At 42.5% G+C, this 14,566-nt stretch overlaps 1 pseudogene; it reads left to right on the forward strand.

Annotated features, from left to right (window-relative positions):
* LOC117506079 overlaps positions 1-12,812 on the forward strand; it is a 49,642-nt pseudogene extending 36,830 nt beyond the window's left edge.
* The last annotated feature ends 1,754 nt before the right edge of the window (positions 12,813-14,566 follow it).

Consider the following 14,566-nt stretch of genomic DNA (forward strand, 5'->3'; position numbering starts at 1 on the left):
AATTAGTGTCCTCAGTTCCCAAATGCTTATTGAGTGTTGTTAGAAGGAAAGGTGATGTAACACAGTGGTAAACATACCACTGTCCCAGCTTTTTTGAAACGTGTTCCAGGCATCCATTTCAAAATGAGCAAATATTTACACAAAAGCAATAAAGTTTATCAGTTTGAACATTAAATATCTTGTCTTTGTGGTGTATTCAATTGAATATCGGTTGAAGAGGATTTGCAAATCATTGTATTCTGTTTTATTTACATTTTACACAATGTCCCATCTTCATTGGAATCGGGGTTAGATAGGGAGAATGGGCAGGGACGGACAAGTAACTGGGCTTCACACTGGAAGCAGGTCATTTAACCACTAGGGTCACCACACCTGCCTAGTTTAAAGTCAGTAGTAAGTGAAAATCTATGGTCATTTTGTTTAAAGCAGGCTCCCCTCAAAATAGAGAGATATTAATGGGAGCAGGTGATTGAACGAAGATTCCAAGATACTGACGGAAATTTTGAAGTTGTTTGTGCTTTCAGCCAATTCTGGGTTCAACCTTCATCCACATCCCAAGTTTGGTTGGAATCTGCTAAAGAAACTAGGAGATGAAGGAGATCGAGCAGACAGATAAACATTTCACAAATTATAGTGGGATGACAAACAGATCAAATGCTTTGTGTATGTGCATGTGTGAACTAAATTTTGTTTTTGGTTTGGTCATGTTGTCACAGTGAGAAATACAAGTAGATGCACTTCAAATGAAACATCCTCAATCTAGAATTTGCTGAAGCAAACAGAAGCATTTTATAGGGAACAGGTAACACACCCAAGGACTTGAAGACAGCAGTGGCTATAGCAGTCTGACATTCCAATCTGACATTCCAAATCGGGTTGATAATCAAATTACTTGACTGTGAGCTTTGCCAAAAATAAGTTTATTAAGGGGTCAACCTTCATAGATATACTATACTTGGTAGAAATAAGCTAAATTAGACCTGGTGAAATTTCCACACCCACCTCCACATATGCACTAGGCATGGTGCAAAGCAATGTTAAAATCTTCAGTTTTGATCTTTGACCCCAATGATTGACCTTTGGTAAATGTGATGTCACCTGGACAGTTACCAGAAATGCCAACTTTGATCCCAATGATCTTGACCTTTGTCAAAATAAAAGCTTTAAGGGCAATTTTAGTGTTGATTGTCAACCACACATCACATTTAGCGTAAATTGACTGAATAACCTGGGAGGAGCAGGGGAACTTTTGTTTTACCTTTAAACTTGACCTTTATCAAACAAACCCTTATGAGGTAATTTTGGGGTCAACCAACATACACACAGTAGGTTTGGTAAAAAAGAGAAGTGAAACAATCAAAGGTTACTCAAATTATAGTATGATGTCACCACTTTGTGATTATTGTATAACAGTGACAAAAAGCTTCATGGTGATTGGTCAGGAGGCTTAGGTTGTCTGTGCTTGTCAACTAACCAGCATGTGGCTTTATCTTTACAGCAGTGAGCCAGTCAGATTGAAAATCTTATAATCTGCGAGCGTTCACCTGATGAAACTCTGACCCTGACCAATCCCCGCCCTCTCCCTTCCATCAGCTCACAGTTGGCATCCTCCAAGCTGCGGATCTCATGTCCATGGATTCAGGCGGGACCTCAGATCCTTACGTACGCGTCTTCTCCTACCCGACAAGAAGAAAAAGTTTGACACCAAAGTCCACAAGAAAACGCTAAACCCTGTTTTCAACGAGACATTTGTATTCAAGGTGAGTCTCCTTGTGTAGCCATCAAATATAGAAGAGTTGCTCTGCAGCAGAGCTGACTGCTTTTGGCCTTCTAGTCGATGAAATGTCAATGAAAAGCATGAACAGAGACCACAAATTATTGCATGATCCTCAGAAAAAAATACATGACTATATTAAATGCACTGGCATCTCTAGTTAGTTGCACAAATAATCATCTTGGGTTTTGGGTGCACCGCCAGTACTGGCCTGTGCTGTCTACAAGCCGGTCTGTCCTGTCCAAGCTAATAAGGTCCACAGAGATTTCAGAAGTGGCCCGTGGCCAGAGTGGAATCGCCTCCCGTCTGCAAATTTACAGTGAGAGAAAAAATCATACCCTAGTATGATTCTGGTGCTTCAGGCAAAAGACATTGAATGTATATATAGAAGCAGACTTTGGAAATAAAAGAACCTGACAATCAAGCGCATTTCAAGCAACATGTAAATTCAAAAATCACACATACACTGAGGGAGACAGAGAGTGAAGGAAGAAGTGCCTGCTTCAGCTACATTCATGGAAAATTCTTTTTGCAGCATTGTGTGGACTCGTTACCGTGTTAAGTTTTAGAATGTAACTCCTGTTTCACAATCATAAAGTACTGGTTTATTACTGTGACTCCTGCATTTCTGTGTGGAAATGTTCTGGTTCTCACTGACAACCACACCTGCTCCAGATGTCCATATAATAAACTGATTTGTTTTAACAAATCTATGCAGCAATGCAGTTTAAGTCCAACATTTTCTCAACAAAATGTATCGTGCAGCTTTAAAAAAAAAAAAAAATTCTTGCGAGTCACCAAAAACTCCAGGAAGAATCATTAGCATATCGTACCCAAGCCACAACCTCCGGCTGTGAAAAATAAAGTGACCAGGAGGAGGAATAGCTTGAATAGCTGCTTGAGACTTGAGTGAGCAGATTCCCATAGAAGCCCAGGTTAAAATGCCCAACTTTATGGCTCCTTCACACATACCACAAAGTTGGGTGAAAGAAGCAGAAACCGGCGAAAAAGAGCAAAAAAAAAAGTTTGGTGAACGTGAAAAATTCCACCTGCTGTCAGGAGGGACACATGGTCGGACAGGTGTGAATGTTCCCGGGGCAACATTTTTGTGCACGCTTGTGTGCACATGTAAGAACAGTGTGAGGGCGTAGACAGCAGCAGCAGCGAGTACATGCTGGACATATTATTTATGCTGTGCAGAAATCAACGGAAATGTGTAAAGCACAAAATAACGTGAATGCACAGAACATCGTAAGAACAATGAATGTACTGTTTAAATGTAAGATCATGTTACTGACCATGCCTCTGTTCTCACTGCAACCCCAAAAACAAACAAAAAACACACACACACAAAACACAACCACACTTTTTACATAAAATGTAATTTCTGTTAGAAAGGACGGACAATACAAGATTTATCTTCCTCCTGGGCGTAAACGTGGCAGCACTGAGCTGACATGGATTATTACTTTTTCTTCCTTATCTTCTTTACATGAATGACCTGATGCGCTCATATCATGATCACATGAGCCGGCGCTGCATGGCCCTCTGGCCAGTGCACACTGAAGCACTGCTGAATGCACTGGAAAGGTGATGTGTGGTTTTATTCATTACAATGTGAGGAGAGCCAGCAGTGGCGTCTCGTTAGATGATAGTCTGCATGATATATGTTTCCCAGCTGTGTGTAGCGATGATGCAGCGGTCAGTTGCAGCTTTGACTGCAGCTCATCACCATGCACCGTGTCTTCCACATGGGTGATCGGAGCGCATGTGACAATCTGTGTTAACCAGCTTTGTGTTGTGCTGACGCCACGGTCCACTGCGAGATATGGAGTGGCGCACGCTGCAGCACTGGCTGTGGCTGGTGGTCAGCTCCCTCCCTGCATGATTTCGAATGTCATCCAATGCATGACGTGATCACATGTCAATCACGGTCCCCTGACAAACGCATGAAGATGGGTTCATGGCTCCAGCCTGTGGGGCAGTTGAGCTGGCCACGATGATTTTTCTGTGAGGCTGTCACATGACGGACAGACTGTGGACATTGCGATCGCGTATCACGTGATGTGCCTGTCCGGTCACCTGGCGCTGTGACACGCACCTGGGCTGTGTTCTGATTTTCATCTCTGTTGTGGTGGTGTGGGGTTTGCGATATGCCACAGTGTTGCACAGCTGTCAGCTGTGCCATTGTGGACATAAAGCTATCCAGCTGTGCACGCTTTGCTGACCATGATCCCACTGTGACCACACTGCATTGCAGCCACCGTCCGCAACTTCAGCCCACACCCTCAGCTATAGGCTCCTGGTGTATGGGGAGCGGGGGGAGGCACACACACACACACACGCAGCCTATGGTCGTACCATTGTTTTTCTTGTTTTCCTGAATGCATGTTGTTGGTTGTTGGTCAGGTGCCCTACGAAGAGCTTGGAGGGAAGACGTTGGTGATGTCTGTTTATGACTATGACCGATTTTCAAAGCATGATGTCATTGAGAGTGAAACTGCCGATGACACCATTGACCTCGGCGGCCGATCGAAGAGTGGAGTGATCGGAGAGCGCAGATCAAAGAAGAGTGATTTTAAAACTCAAATTTCAATCAGTGATTGATCACTGTACCAACATTCAAACAGTTATATAAAAATCTTTCTGTTCTTCCAGAAGCAATATACATGTAATTCTGTATTGTGATTCTTAATGTATGTGATTTGAAATGCATTGCAATTTGATATGGCATTATATTGTGATTTTTGTTTGCTTTGTTGTAACCCGAAAGCGTTGAGGAAAAAAACACTTCTAAAGATGTATAAATTTGTACAAAACAATTTTAAGCCCCCCTTTGTCACACCCCACCCCAGGAGACCCATACTGCACAGTCGATTTAATAGTGAAAACACGTAGTTGAAGACTTGGCTTGGACTTGGGTGATGTCTAATATCATTGTAACTGCACGGTGATCAGGCAGGCAAACGGTTCTTGCTGTCTTTGCTTAGTTTTTATTTTTCCCATGCTCTCTGAGAAAATTGGAAGCCGAGTTGTGAAGCCCTGATGTTGAGTAGCCCGTGTTCTCGATTCCTGCAACTAGTCAGCATAACTCAGCTGTTTCACGTACAAATAAACACTCGCGCCATTCTTCATTTTTGCGTTGTCTGAGTGCCGGCGTTCCATAAAATAAATATTCATCAGTCCTCTATTTGATCTTCAGGGGACATTTCTCATATTTCACCGTTTTTTTCTCGATGTGTGTTTGAAACAGAGGTGACATCACGTAATACTCAGATTAAGTCAACAACAAATACACTGCACCTCTGCTGAATGAAATCAGTACAACATTCTTTCCACTTTGTTTTAATTTTGCTTCTGTCGGTAGCTCCTGTTGGGGGTCACCACAGCAGGTCAATCGTTTCCATTTCACCCTGTCCTCTGGATCTTCCTCTGTCAAAAAAAAAAAAAGAAAAAAACCTCCTCTTTGGCCCTCTCTCTTCTCCTCCTGCCTGGTGGCTCCATCCAAAGCATCCTTCTCCTAGTTATCCTGGTCTCTCCTCTGCACATGTCCAAACCATCTCAATCTCACCTCTGACTTTGTCTCCAAATCGTCCCACCTGAGCTGTCCCTCTGATATGTTCATTCTTAATCTTGTCCATCCTCTACACTCCCAAAGAGAATCTCAACATCTTCAGGTTCTGCCACCTCCAGCTCTGCCTCCTGTCTTTTGTTAGTGCCACTGTCTCTAAACCATACAAAATAGCTGGTCTCACTACTGTTTTGTAAACTTTCTTCTCCTTCACTCTTGCTGATATTCTTCGGTCACAAATCACTCCTGCCACCTTTCTCCACCCACTCCACCCTGCCTGCACTCTCTTTCTTCACCTCTCTACCAACGCTCCATTACTTTGAACAGTTTGACCCCAAATATTAAACTCATCTACTTTCACCACTTCTACTCCTTGTAACTGCACTATTCCACTGCTTCCTCTCATTCACACACATGTACTCATTATTGTTTCTACTGACCTCATTCCCCTTCTGTCCAGAGCATATCTCCACTTCTCCAGGGTAGACTCAACCTGCGCTCTGCTCTCACTAGAGATCACAGTCTGCAAGCATCATAGTCCCATGGAGACTCCTGTCTGATCTCACCAGTCAACCTGTCCATCACCATTGTGAACAAGAAAGGACTCAGAGCTGATCCTTGGTGTAATCCCACCTCCACCTTGAATGAGTCTGTCCATTCCGACTCCACATCTCACCTGCTGTCTCACTATCCTTGTACATGTCCTGCATGACCCTCACATACTTCTCTGCCACTCCAGACTTCCTCATACAGTACCACAACTCTTCTCTTGGCACCATATCATAAAGCTTTTTCTAAGTCCACAAACACACAATGTAACTCTTTCTGTCCTTCTCAGTACTTTTCCAACAGTATTCTCAGAGCAAACATTGCATCTGTAGTGCGCTTCGTTCTCGGCATGAAACCATATTGCTGCTCACAGATCTTCACCTGTTTTCTAAGCCTAGCTTCTACTACTCTTCCCATAACTTCACGCTGTGGCTGATCAGCTTTATGCCTCTGTAGTTACTGCAGCTCTGCACATCACCCTTGTTCTTGAAAATAGAACCAGCACACTTCGTCCTCCACTCCTCAGGCATCCTCTCACTTTCAATATTTTATTTAACAATCTGGTTAGAAACTTTACTGCCATCTCTCCTAGACATTTCCATGCCTCCACTGGAAATGTCATCTGGACCACCTAAGTTTCCATTCTTCATCCTCTAAATAGCTGCCCTCAGTCATCGTTACTAATCTCTTGCACTGCATTATTGTACTCTCTCCGCATCATCAGGCTGTTCTCTCTCTTATTTTCTTCACTCCTCAAAATATTCCCTCCACCCTCTCAACACACCCTCCCTGCTTGTCAGCATTTTACCATCTGCATCTTTTACTTACGCTAACCTGCTGCACATCCTTTCCAGCTCTGTTCCCTTTGTCTGGCTATAGGGTACAAATCTTTTCTCCTTCCTTGCTATTCAACTTCTGTACAGCTTGCTATATGACCTTTTCCTTAGTTTTTGCCACTTCTCTTTTCGCCTTACGCCGCATCTCCTTGTACTCCTGTCTACTTTTTCTTCATCGCTCCGACTATCCCAAATCTTTCTCACCAACCTTTTTCTCCTTATGCTTTCCTGGCCATCTGTGTTCCACCACCAAGGCTCCTTGTCTTCCTTCCACTATCACACTCATACCTGCCTAGCTGTCGCCCTCACCACACTGCAGGACTTTTCCAGTTATCCAAAACTGCTTCCCCTCCATCCAGTGCCAGTCTCACCTGCTCACCGAATTTCACAACAATCTTCCTCCTTCAGCTTCCCATCTATCCTGTTTGTAGAGCTCTGACTCTCTTCTTCTTCTTCATCTCTACAGTCATCCTACAAACCACCATCCTATGCTGCCTAGCTACACTCTCCTCCTGCCACCCCACTTACCGTGGCCAATTCTTTTAGCTTGCATCTCCTAAACAGAATGTCACCTGTGTGCACCATTCTTCCACTCTTATGTCACCATGTGCTCCTCTGTTTTCCTAAAGTAGCTGTTCACCACAGCCATTTCCATCCTTATTGCAAAATCAACTAACATCTGTCCTTCCTCCCATTCCTGTCCTTGATAACCATATCTACCCATTACTTCCTCATACCTCTGTTCCCTTTGCCACATGTCCATTGAAGTCTGCTCCTATCACCACTCTTTCATGCTTGGGCACACTCTCCACCACCTCATCTAACACACTCCAGAAATCTTTCTCCTTTGTCTCACAAACTACATGTGGGGCATATGCACTGATGACATTCATCATCCACCCTTTCAATTTCCAACTTCACAATCATCACCTGTCAGACACTCGCTTAACCTCCAGTACACTCGTACAACCTTTAAAATGACCCTGAAAGCATTTTCTCCTTCCTACCACACCATGATACAACAACTTGACCTGCTGTCTACATTTCCCTTCCACTTGGTATCTCGCACAAACAATATGTCTACCTTTCTCCTCTCCATCATCTCAGCCACTCTCTCCTTTATCTGTTGTACTGCCACATTCAAAGCTCCAACTCTCACTTCCACTCTTCTATTTTGTCTTTTCTCCCACTGTCACTGGACACTCCTCTCCTTCTTTGCACAGCAGTAGCCTATTTCCGCCAGCATCCTGTTGCGCAATGGCACCGGTGGCGGTTGTTGTTAACCTGGGCATTGACCAATCCGGGTATGGAAATTCGATTTGATTTTTTATTTGACGTCGGATAGCCTTCCTGACACAACCATACTCATTTATCCGGCTTGGGCCTGGCACTCGGAGTTTAGTGGTTGAACATCCCATGTGGCTGACATGTGACAAACTTTAAAGTGTAGGTGACACCAAAAAATGTGCACAAGTAATCACTAAAATGATGAAATTTTGATATTTAAAAAAAATCCTGAACAATAAAAGTTGATTTCAGCCCTCAGCTGCGGCCAAATTGTTGCTACGTCTTCACCAGAACGGGACCTGCTGATTCAAGCCCAAACCAATTATAAACACAGCGGAGGTCAAGCTGTTTTCAGACAATTTTTTTTTCTTGTGTTGGAGCTTGAGCTTGAAGATGTTTCTGAAGAAGCTGTGTTGAATACAGCCTCATGGTTTGAGCCTTAGATGACAATGAGGGAGACTAAACCTTGGTGGAAAAACCTTCAGTCTGACAACAGCGATGATATCAGCAGAGTTCAGAACACAGAATGGTGATTAGAAAAATAAATAAATAAATAATGCAGGTGATTTTGGCATGTGGGTGGAGGTGATAAACTGTTTTTTGCCAGCTCTTTGGTCATAAAAAAAGAAGAAAAAATAGTTTGTTTTACTATCTGTGACATCAGAACAAAAAATGTGATGAGATAGTGTGGATTTTTTAATTATGTTTTTTTTTTTTTTCTTAGAAACAGGTACATACATTTCAAATCTAAAACATGACACGAGGGACTAAAAATATCAGCAATTTTTTTTTTTAAATAAATGTTGCCAAGTGGTTAATGCTCTTGGTTTCGGTGCAGAAGGTTCCGGGTTCAAATCCCACCCCTGCACACTTTCTCCATGTAATGTAGAGTTACGTCAGGAAGGGCATCCGGCATAAAACCTGTGCCAATTCAACATGCAGATCCACCTTGAATTTGCTGTGGCGACCCTGAGTGCAACAAGGGAGCAGCCGAAGGGATTTATTTGTTTTCTTCTTGAATACAGTTAATGTACTGTACGTTAGTAGCGTAACATATTATTGTTAAATATTAAAACCATTCACACAAGGAGTGAATAATATAGTCTTGCCTGTCCCTTTCAGTGAGCTCATCTTCAGTCTGATGAAAACTCATCCACCTTTACAAATTACATCTGAAAATAATTTAATTCCTTATGTCCTGGCTGAAGAAAAGTCCATTTGTCACAGGTTTGGCACTGGCTACAATCTGTTGATGGATCGAGTCTCTGCTGTGGACAGATCCTCCTGTTGTTCCATCGCAGGCCGCTTTGCGCTGCAAGTTCAAAGACTCACAGTCTCTCATCTGCTCATAACGTGTCAGTCTGCACACGACAAAATTAGCCCATAATTCACAAAACAATAAAATAAAATAAGATAATGTGAAAATACTCAGTTTTGCCTCCGTGTCGAGTGGAGAAGCCGCAGAAACCGTTTGTGCACGCTCGTCAATATAAGTGTTCCACCTGCCAATCAAAGCAATTCTGCCGGTGAGAATTAACCGTTCTGACACTGAAAAAACCTTGCAGCTCTGACCTGAACCACTCGGTGGAAACGGGGCTGTCAGTAGCCTGTAAAAATCCATAAATTAATCCATAAATTAATGGGACTATTAAGATAATCAGGCACTGATGCCACTTCCTCCTTCTTCTCCAATGTTGGGACTCGCCAGGAAGTTCCTGGGTTTTAGTGGTGTGCAGTTCAAAATCCAGATATTTATCTCTTTAGTAACTGTGCACAAGGAAAGCATGAATTTCAAACTGTTGTTTAATTTTAGTCTTAAATATTGGAAAAAGATTGCATGTTGTGTCACCTACACTTTAAGGTTGATGCCCTGCCTTCTTCTTCCTTGGGACAGGAAACTCAGAATGTACTGGCTGCACACCCCATATGGCTGAGTTCTTTCCACCTTGTTTTTAAGCAGCTGAATTTGAATTATAATTCTGGACTTTAAACATTAATTCTCATATTCTAAAAATAAATACTGTTATGTGAGTAATTTTTTTACGCCATCTCTACTAAAAAATAATATACAGTGAGGAAAATAAGTATTTGAAACACCCTGCGATTTGCAAGTTCTCCCACTTAGAATATGAGGGGCCTGAAATTTTCATCTTAGGTGTATGTCCACTGTGAGAGACATAATCCAAAAAAAAAAAAAAAAATCCAAAAAAATCACAATGTATGATTTTTTTAAAAATTTATTTGCATGTTACTGCTGTAAATAAGTATTTCAACACCTGTCAATCAGCAGAAATTCTTGCCCTCAAAGACCTGTTAGTCCACCTCTAAAAAGTCCACCTCCACTCCACTTATTATTCCAAATTAGAAGCACCTATTTGAGGTCATTAGCCGCATAAAGACACCTGTCCACCCCACACAATCAGTAAGACTCCAACTACTAACATGGCTAAGACCAAAGAGCTGTCCAAAGACACCAGAGACAAAATTGTAGACCTCCACAAGGTTGGAAAGGGCTACGGGGCAACTGCCAAGCAGCTTGGTGAAAAAGATCAACTGTTGGAGCAATTATTAGAAAATAGAAGAAAGTTAACATGACTGTCATCTCCCTCGGACTGGGCTCCATGCAAGATCCCACCATGTGGCGTATCAATGATCCTAAGAAAGGTGAGGAATCAACCCAGAAATGCATGGGAGGAGCTGGTCAATGACCTGAAGAGAGCTGGCACCACTGTTTCCAAGTTTACTGTGGGTAATACACTAAGACGTCATGGGTTAAAATCGTGAATGGCACAGAAGGTTCCCCTGCTTAAATCAGCACATGTCCAGGCCCATCTAAAATTTGCCCATGACCATTTGGATGATCCAGAGGAGTCATCATGGGAGAAAGTTATGTGGTCAGATGAGACCAAAATAGAACTTTTTGGTCTTAATTCCACTCGCCATGTTTGGAGGAAGAAGAATGCTGAGTACCAACCCAAAAACACCGTCCCTACTGTGAAGCATGGGGTGGAAGCATCATGCTTTGGGGGTGTTTTCTGCACATGGGACAGGACGACTGCACTGTATTAAGGAGAGGATGACCGGGGCCATGTATTGTGAGATTTTGGGGAGCAACCTCCTTCCCTCAGTTAGAGCATTGAAGATGGGTCATGGATGGGTCTTCCAACATGACAATGACCCGAAGCACACAGCCAGGATAACCAAGGAGTGGCTCCGTAAGAAGCATATCAAGGTTCTGGAGTGGCCTAGCCAGTCTCCAGACCTAAACCCAATAGAAAATCTTTGGAGGGAGCACAAACTCCGTGTTTCTCAGTGACAGCCCAGTAACCTGGCTGATCTAGAGAAGATCTGTATGGAGGAATGGACCAAAATCCCTGCTGCAGCGTGTGCAAACCTGGTGAAAAACTACAGGAAACATTTGACCTCTGTAACAGGAAACATTTGACCTCTGTAATTGCAAACAAAGGCTACTGTACCAAATATTAACATTGATTTTCACAGGTGTTGAAACACTTATTTGCAGCAGTAACATACAAATAAATTATTAAAAAAAATCATACATTGTGATTTCCAGATTTTTTTTAGATTTGTCTCTCACAGTGGACATGCACCTAAGATGAAAATTTCAGACCCCTCCATGATTTCTAAGTGGGAGAACTTGCAAAAGAATGAAACTGAAAAAGAGAACACCGAGGTGAAGCTGAAGGAGTTGCTGTCCATTCTCGCAGGGTGTTCAAATAGATAGACAGATAGATTGATTATTCACCATGTGGCTGCTCCTGTCTTTAACTGAGTCTTACCATCTCTTCATATCTGGATGCTGAAACCTTGAAGGTGAACATCTCAAATAAGGAGACAGATAACACAAAACACAGCAGACTGTAACTGAAAGTGTATTGCCTCACAAGCCTTCACATCCTTTCCTCATGTTCTGATGAGTATGTGTGACTTGTCTTTTCTGTCTCAGCCTGAGAAACTAGGAGACATCTGCATCTCTCTCCGTTATGTCCCCACGGCTGGAAAACTCACCGTCTGCATCCTTGAGGCAAAGAACCTGAAGAAGATGGATGCCTGTGGATTATCTGGTAGAGCAATGTCATAACCAATGTGGCAAACAGAATTTGCATGACTACAATGCTACAATGTGCACTTTTGTGTTTGTTTGCGACTGCTGTTGCCTTGCTAGTCCCTGTTGATGATCTTTTTGGTGACCTCTTTAGATCCCTATGTAAAGATCCAGTTGCTGCAGGGAGGTAAGCGTCTCAAGAAAAAGAAGACTACAGTGAAGAAGAACACTCTAAACCCGTACTACAATGAATCCTTCAGCTTTGAAATCCCCCTGGAACAAATGCAGGTACAAGCAACTCAACACTGATCCGTAGACCTTCATCAGCACATTAATCATTGCTTGTGAAGTAATTTATGCTTAAAACAGTGTTATAAATTCTCTGTACTTAGAAAATCTTGGTGGCAGTCACAGTGTTTGATTACGACAAGATCGGCAAGAATGACGCCATTGGAAAGATCTTTGTGGGCAGCAAGGCGACGGGCTTAGGTCTGAAGCATTGGTCCGACATGTTGGCGAATCCCCGTCGCCCCATTGCCCAATGGCATGCATTGCAGCCAGAGGATATCGACGGTCAGCTGGCAGCCTTAGCTGCAAAGAAGTAACTTGTATCACCCACCAGCTAATGCACTATCTCAGAAATCAACCCCCCGCCCCCTCCGCTGCCCTACCTTGCATGAAACCAGTGATTGAGCACGTGACTCTTGGCCACTTCAAAGCATAGCAAAAAACAGCCCTCATGATCTCATCATTGTTATGTCACAAAACTCTTTATAAGCATTGCATTTCATATTTGCTGAGAGGAGTGGCGGTGAGTTAACGGGTGACTGATTCTTGATTGACTGAATGTTTCACTTGAAGAAATACAGAAAGTGATTCTTAGCGTGCTGACAGTTATCATAGGTCTTTGTGAAGAGGATGCTGGGAATCTCATTTTGTTTCACTTGGCTTGCATGTTTTTGCTCAGTGTAAGCCATATCCAGTACTGTATCTTGCTTCACGGTCTAACCTAAAGTAGTATTGGTGACATTTGGTGTAATGAATGATGTAGCAATCCATATCACCATGTGTTTTAAAGAAAATTTGCCACACTGGAAACGAACAAACAAGCATATGCTCCATGGGTGAGTCCAGGGCGTGGCCTTCGGTGACACTTGGCCTCCTAATGGAATCTGACCGGCCACCGCATTACATTAAATGGACTGGCTCCATGACCAGACTTAGTCAGTTATATGTGTGGAGCTGCAATAGTCATGCCAACAAGATCAATAACAAAGACACCCTGTTAAGGCAATATATATAGAATACTTTTCTTGTTGGTATCCTATTCACACCCATAACAAAAGAGGACCCATTGGAAGGTAAATAGGACTGACATCTCTTGGTAGTGCTCTTAGTCCTCTTTTTGTCCTATCAGTCATCGTGTCAGTTTGGCCATCTGGGTTGGGTAAAATACGACTTAACCTACTTTAAAAAAAAGGCTGATATTATCATCCTGATGACAATTTTCAGATCGTCACGCTCAAGCCTGATTGTTAAATGATGGTCCATTATGTGCACTTGTGTATATCATGTGGCCCCTCCATAAATCTGTCCCCCACCACCCCTGCAAAAAGGGCCACCCCAGTCAAGATAAGTCTGGACACACCATTGATATGCATAGTTTCACCACACTTTTGGACAGACCCAGTGCTGGACAGGAATACAAGGGTGACTTTTCCGATTTGACATGTTTTATTTTATGCCTCTGCCTCTTTCTTTCTTTATATCATTCTGACTTTATCAAGGACACTGTGAATGTAACATCTGAGCTGTGCTGACCACTTGGATGTAAAGTCCTTACTTACCCACAGTGAAAGTAAGGATGCTAGAAGGTTTACAAGACTTCACTTGTTTGTTTGTTTGTTTGTTTTTTAAATGGCCATTAATAACTGTCTGTTTAATGGAACCTTAGCCTATGAGCTAACCGTGCTTCCTGTATATGTGATAGCAAATATGACTTAAGGCTACAATGTACTTCTCTAGTCCAGTGATTCTACAGTGTTCTGGTTAGCATTCTGAACTCTTAAATGAGAGTAAATTTCATTTTCAGGTAAACATGATTGGAATACAGTTCAGTTCAGTGCAGTCACTCCAATTATTTTATCTGTTGTGCATGCGGAACCGCGACTCGATCCCGGATAAGTTCTGAAGCTGAGTGAGTGAGTGAGTGCACGCGACCGATATGGCTAGCTCAAAGGCTAATCTAAGCTAAAACAGACTATTAGTTGCAGCCTTTTTAAAGCCGCTGTTGGTTTTTACAAATCACTCCCGTCACAATATTTGCTTTGATATCCTTTAAACTGGTGTTTATGCAAACATCAGTATTTCAAAATATATTCTGGTGTAACATTGCAAGACTTTCTGTCAGACAATTTTATTGAGAAGTCACTAAAAGTTGAAATGTAAAATTTTCAATGGTGTGAATTTGAGTCAAATGTATA

Source organism: Thalassophryne amazonica, chromosome 3 (assembly GCF_902500255.1).
Source record: "Thalassophryne amazonica chromosome 3, fThaAma1.1, whole genome shotgun sequence".
Taxonomy (NCBI): Eukaryota; Metazoa; Chordata; class Actinopteri; order Batrachoidiformes; family Batrachoididae; genus Thalassophryne; species Thalassophryne amazonica.